Below are 6,077 nucleotides of genomic sequence, written 5' to 3'. Positions count from 1 at the left end.
CTGCCCGGAGGCCGGGCAGGTCCGGGGGCCTTCGGCGCGGGCGGCGGGATGCTCCCGCGGGGGAGACGAGCCGTGCTGGGCCCCGGGAGGGAGGCCCGGGGTCGACCTGGCGCCGGGGCTCCGGCCCTGGAAGTCCCGATGAGGTTTTTCAAACGGGCCGTGCCCGGGCCTTCGCTCCAGGAGGGCGGACACTTTCGGCGGTTGCCCCCGGTGGCTGGGCCGGGTGCCGCATCTACAATATTGCCAGGAAAGGTCCGCGGAGATTTTCGGGGACACGCTTTTCGGGACCCTAGTTGCCCATCTTGGGTTCCAGGAGGTCGGGCAGGGGTACCTCCGGGGCCGGACCGTGCTGCAGGAGGGGGTCAAAACCGAGTTTGGCTCCATGTCGACTGGCGCCCCGGCCCGGGGGGCGGGCCGGGCGGGCAGGCCGGGCGAGAGTTCCAGGAACCCGGCCGCGATTCCGGCTTCGACCCGGTCGACTGCACGGCGGGCGTGCAGGCCGGCGGCGACTCGCAGGGCCCCTTCCACGCTGCGGGGCCCAGCGGTTGGAGCCCGGCTACCCCGGCGAGGGGCGGAAGAACCTGCACGGCGCGGCGGGAGAACCCGGCATGCTTCCGCGGGGCAGGCCGGGCAGGAGTTCCAGGAGCCCGGCCACGATTCCTACTTCTCCCCGGTGCCCTGCCCGGAGGCCGGGCGGGCCCGGGGGCCTTCGCCGCGGGCGGCGGGCGGCTTCCGCGGCGGAGACGAGCCTCTCTGGGGCCCGGGAGGTCGGCCCTGGGTCGACCTGGCGCCGGGGCTCGGGCTCCGGAAGTCCGTATGAGGTTTTTGAAACGGGCCTTGCCCGGGCCTTCGCTCCAGGAGGGCGGACACTTTCGGCGGTTGCCCCCGGTGGCTGGGCCGGGTGCCGCATCTACAATATTGCCAGGAAAGGTTCGCGGAGATTTTCGGGGACACGGATTTCGGGACCCTAGATGCCCATCTTGGGTTCCAGGAGGTCGGACGGAGGAACCTCCGGGGCCGGACCGTGCTGCAGGAGGGGGTCAAAACCGAGTTTGGCTCCAAGTCGACTGGAGCCCCGGCCCGGGGGGCGGGCCGGGCGGGCAGGCCGGGCGAGAGTTCCAGGAACCCGGCCGCGATTCCGGCTTCGACCCGGTCGACTGCACGGCGGGCGTGCAGGCCGGGGGGCGACTCGCAGGGGCCCTTCCAGGCTGCGGGGCCCAGCGGTTGGAGCCCGGCTACCCCGGCGAGGGGCGGAAGAACCTGCACGGCGCGGCGGGAGAACCCGGCATGCTTCCGCGTGGCAGGCCGGGCAGGAGTTCCAGGAGCCCGGCCACGATTCCTACTTCTCCCCGGTGCCCTGCCCGGAGGCCGGGCGGGCCCGGGGGCCTTCGGCGCGGGCGGCGGGCGGCTTCCGCGGCGGAGACGAGCCTCTCTGGGGCCCGGGAGGTCGGCCCTGGGTCGACCTGGCGCCGGGGCTCGGGCTCCGGAAGTCCGTATGAGGTTTTTGAAACGGGCCTTGCCCGGGCCTTCGCTCCAGGAGGGCGGACACTTTCGGCGGTTGCCCCCGGTGGCTGGGCCGGGTGCCGCATCTACAATATTGCCAGGAAAGGTTCGCGGAGATTTTCGGGGACACGGATTTCGGGACCCTAGATGCCCATCTTGGGTTCCAGGAGGTCGGACGGAGGAACCTCCGGGGCCGGACCGTGCTGCAGGAGGGGGTCAAAACCGAGTTTGGCTCCAAGTCGACTGGAGCCCCGGCCCGGGGGGCGGGCCGGGCGGGCAGGCCGGGCGAGAGTTCCAGGAACCCGGCCGCGATTCCGGCTTCGACCCGGTCGACTGCACGGCGGGCGTGCAGGCCGGGGGGCGACTCGCAGGGGCCCTTCCAGGCTGCGGGGCCCAGCGGTTGGAGCCCGGCTACCCCGGCGAGGGGCGGAAGAACCTGCACGGCGCGGCGGGAGAACCCGGCATGCTTCCGCGTGGCAGGCCGGGCAGGAGTTCCAGGAGCCCGGCCACGATTCCTACTTCTCCCCGGTGCCCTGCCCGGAGGCCGGGCGGGCCCGGGGGCCTTCGGCGCGGGCGGCGGGCGGCTTCCGCGGCGGAGACGAGCCTCTCTGGGGCCCGGGAGGTCGGCCCTGGGTCGACCTGGCGCCGGGGCTCGGGCTCCGGAAGTCCGTATGAGGTTTTTGAAACGGGCCTTGCCCGGGCCTTCGCTCCAGGAGGGCGGACACTTTCGGCGGTTGCCCCCGGTGGCTGGGCCGGGTGCCGCATCTACAATATTGCCAGGAAAGGTTCGCGGAGATTTTCGGGGACACGGATTTCGGGACCCTGGATGCCCATCTTGGGTTCCAGGAGGTCGGACGGAGGAACCTCCGGGGCCGGACCGTGCTGCAGGAGGGGGTCAAAACCGAGTTTGGCTCCATGTCGACTGGCGCCCCGGCCCGGGGGGCGGGCCGGGCGGGCAGGCCGGGCGAGAGTTCCAGGAACCCGGCCGCGATTCCGGCTTCGACCCGGTCGACTGCACGGCGGGCGTGCAGGCCGGCGGCGACTCGCAGGGCCCCTTCCACGCTGCGGGGCCCAGCGGTTGGAGCCCGGCTACCCCGGCGAGGGGCGGAAGAACCTGCACGGCGCGGCGGGAGAACCCGGCATGCTTCCGCGTGGCAGGCCGGGCAGGAGTTCCAGGAGCCCGGCCACGATTCCTACTTCTCCCCGGTGCCCTGCCCGGAGGCCGGGCGGGCCCGGGGGCCTTCGGCGCGGGCGGCGGGCGGCTTCCGCGGCGGAGACGAGCCTCTCTGGGGCCCGGGAGGTCGGCCCTGGGTCGACCTGGCGCCGGGGCTCGGGCTCCGGAAGTCCGTATGAGGTTTTTGAAACGGGCCTTGCCCGGGCCTTCGCTCCAGGAGGGCGGACACTTTCGGCGGTTGCCCCCGGTGGCTGGGCCGGGTGCCGCATCTACAATATTGCCAGGAAAGGTTCGCGGAGATTTTCGGGGACACGGATTTCGGGACCCTGGATGCCCATCTTGGGTTCCAGGAGGTCGGACGGAGGAACCTCCGGGGCCGGACCGTGCTGCAGGAGGGGGTCAAAACCGAGTTTGGCTCCAAGTCGACTGGAGCCCCGGCCCGGGGGGCGGGCCGGGCGGGCAGGCCGGGCGAGAGTTCCAGGAACCCGGCCGCGATTCCGGCTTCGACCCGGTCGACTGCACGGCGGGCGTGCAGGCCGGGGGGCGACTCGCAGGGGCCCTTCCACGCTGCGGGGCCCAGCGGTTGGAGCCCGGCTACCCCGGCGAGGGGCGGAAGAACCTGCACGGCGCGGCGGGAGAACCCGGCATGCTTCCGCGGGGCAGGCCGGGCAGGAGTTCCAGGAGCCCGGCCACGATTCCTACTTCTCCCCGGTGCCCTGCCCGGAGGCCGGGCGGGCCCGGGGGCCTTCGGCGCGGGCGGCGGGCGGCTTCCGCGGCGGAGACGAGCCTCTCTGGGGCCCGGGAGGTCGGCCCTGGGTCGACCTGGCGCCGGGGCTCGGGCTCCGGAAGTCCGTATGAGGTTTTTGAAACGGGCCTTGCCCGGGCCTTCGCTCCAGGAGGGCGGACACTTTCGGCGGTTGCCCCCGGTGGCTGGGCCGGGTGCCGCATCTACAATATTGCCAGGAAAGGTTCGCGGAGATTTTCGGGGACACGGATTTCGGGACCCTGGATGCCCATCTTGGGTTCCAGGAGGTCGGACGGAGGAACCTCCGGGGCCGGACCGTGCTGCAGGAGGGGGTCAAAACCGAGTTTGGCTCCATGTCGACTGGCGCCCCGGCCCGGGGGGCGGGCCGGGCGGGCAGGCCGGGCGAGAGTTCCAGGAACCCGGCCGCGATTCCGGCTTCGACCCGGTCGACTGCACGGCGGGCGTGCAGGCCGGCGGCGACTCGCAGGGCCCCTTCCACGCTGCGGGGCCCAGCGGTTGGAGCCCGGCTACCCCGGCGAGGGGCGGAAGAACCTGCACGGCGCGGCGGGAGAACCCGGCATGCTTCCGCGTGGCAGGCCGGGCAGGAGTTCCAGGAGCCCGGCCACGATTCCTACTTCTCCCCGGTGCCCTGCCCGGAGGCCGGGCGGGCCCGGGGGCCTTCGGCGCGGGCGGCGGGCGGCTTCCGCGGCGGAGACGAGCCTCTCTGGGGCCCGGGAGGTCGGCCCTGGGTCGACCTGGCGCCGGGGCTCGGGCTCCGGAAGTCCGTATGAGGTTTTTGAAACGGGCCTTGCCCGGGCCTTCGCTCCAGGAGGGCGGACACTTTCGGCGGTTGCCCCCGGTGGCTGGGCCGGGTGCCGCATCTACAATATTGCCAGGAAAGGTTCGCGGAGATTTTCGGGGACACGGATTTCGGGACCCTGGATGCCCATCTTGGGTTCCAGGAGGTCGGACGGAGGAACCTCCGGGGCCGGACCGTGCTGCAGGAGGGGGTCAAAACCGAGTTTGGCTCCAAGTCGACTGGAGCCCCGGCCCGGGGGGCGGGCCGGGCGGGCAGGCCGGGCGAGAGTTCCAGGAACCCGGCCGCGATTCCGGCTTCGACCCGGTCGACTGCACGGCGGGCGTGCAGGCCGGGGGGCGACTCGCAGGGGCCCTTCCACGCTGCGGGGCCCAGCGGTTGGAGCCCGGCTACCCCGGCGAGGGGCGGAAGAACCTGCACGGCGCGGCGGGAGAACCCGGCATGCTTCCGCGGGGCAGGCCGGGCAGGAGTTCCAGGAGCCCGGCCACGATTCCTACTTCTCCCCGGTGCCCTGCGCGGAGGCCGGGCGGGCCCGGGGGCCTTCGGCGCGGGCATCAGGCGGCTTCCGCGGCGGAGACGTGCCTCTCTGGGGCCCGGGAGGTCGGCCCTGGGTCGACCTGGCGCCCGGGCTCGCGCTCCGGAAGTCCGTATGAGGTTTTTCAAACGGGCCTTGCCCGGGCCTTCGCTCCAGGAGGGCGGACACTTTCGGCGGTTGGCCCCGGTGGCTGGGCCGGGTGCCGCATCTACAATATTGCCAAGAAAGGTTCGCGGAGATTTTGGGGGACTCGGTTTTCAGGACCCTAAATGCCCATGTTCGGTTCCAGAAAGTCGGTCAGAGGAACCTCCGGGGCAAAAGAACCGTGCCGCGCTGCCTTGTCAACCGAGCGTGGAGGCAGCGTGCCCCGATCCGGCGGGCCTGGCCGTGCGAGAGTTCCAGGCTCTGGCCCGCGATTCCGGCTCCCGCCCCCCCCCCCGGTGATGGGCTCGGAGGTCGGGCAGGCAGCGGTGCTTGCTTCCCCAGGAGTGGCGGGGCTCTCCTGACGGGGAACCGGGAGGACCTGGTGTCCGCCGTGGGACTTGGAAAACTTCTGCTCGGTTGCGTTGGGAGCGGTTAACGTGGGAGCTCCGGCCGGGAGCGGCCCGGCGGGCCAGGCCGGGGGAGAGTTCCAGGAGACCGGCCACCGCTCCGGTTTCGCCCCGGTGACCTGCCGCCCTCCCTTACGGCGTTCAGGGCAAGCCGGGGGCGCTTCCTCGGGAGCGGCGGGCTTCTCCTGCCAGAGAGCCGTGTTGACCTGGTGTCCGGCGTGGGACTTAGAAAAAAATTTCGCTGCTGGGGGGCGAGCGGTTGACCTGGGCCCGCCGGAGAGGCCTGGAAGTCCGTATGAGGTTTTTGAAATGGGCTTTGTCCGACCCTTCGATCCAGGAGGGCGGACACTTTTGGTGGTTTGCCCCGGTGGCTGGGCCGGGTGCCACATCTACAATATTGCCAAGAAAGGTTCGCGGAGATTTTCGGGGACACGTTTTTCAGGACCCTAAATGCCCATCTTCGGTTCCAGAAGGTCGGTCGGAGGAACCTCCGGGGCAAAAGAACCGTGCTGCTGCACCCGCGGGTCAAAGACGAGTCGTGTGCCCCGCTGCCGAGAGGGGGATGGCGGACACTTTGCGGTGTGAGCTCCCGGTCCGAGTCCGGTTGTCACGCCTGGCCCGAAGCCCCCGGGCCCTGGCTCCGGGCCGTGCCCCGGGCGCCGCTGCTGCGCATCGCTCGCCACGCCACGTGGCACCCCTTTGGGAGGGCCCCTCGCGGGCCGGCGGTCCGCCGCCGGTGTTCAGGTGAGGCG

The sequence above is a fragment of the Alligator mississippiensis genome, unplaced genomic scaffold (assembly GCF_030867095.1).
Source record: "Alligator mississippiensis isolate rAllMis1 unplaced genomic scaffold, rAllMis1 scaffold_22, whole genome shotgun sequence".
NCBI classification, from domain to species: domain Eukaryota; kingdom Metazoa; phylum Chordata; order Crocodylia; family Alligatoridae; genus Alligator; species Alligator mississippiensis.
Note: the sequence above shows the minus strand (reverse complement) of the source record.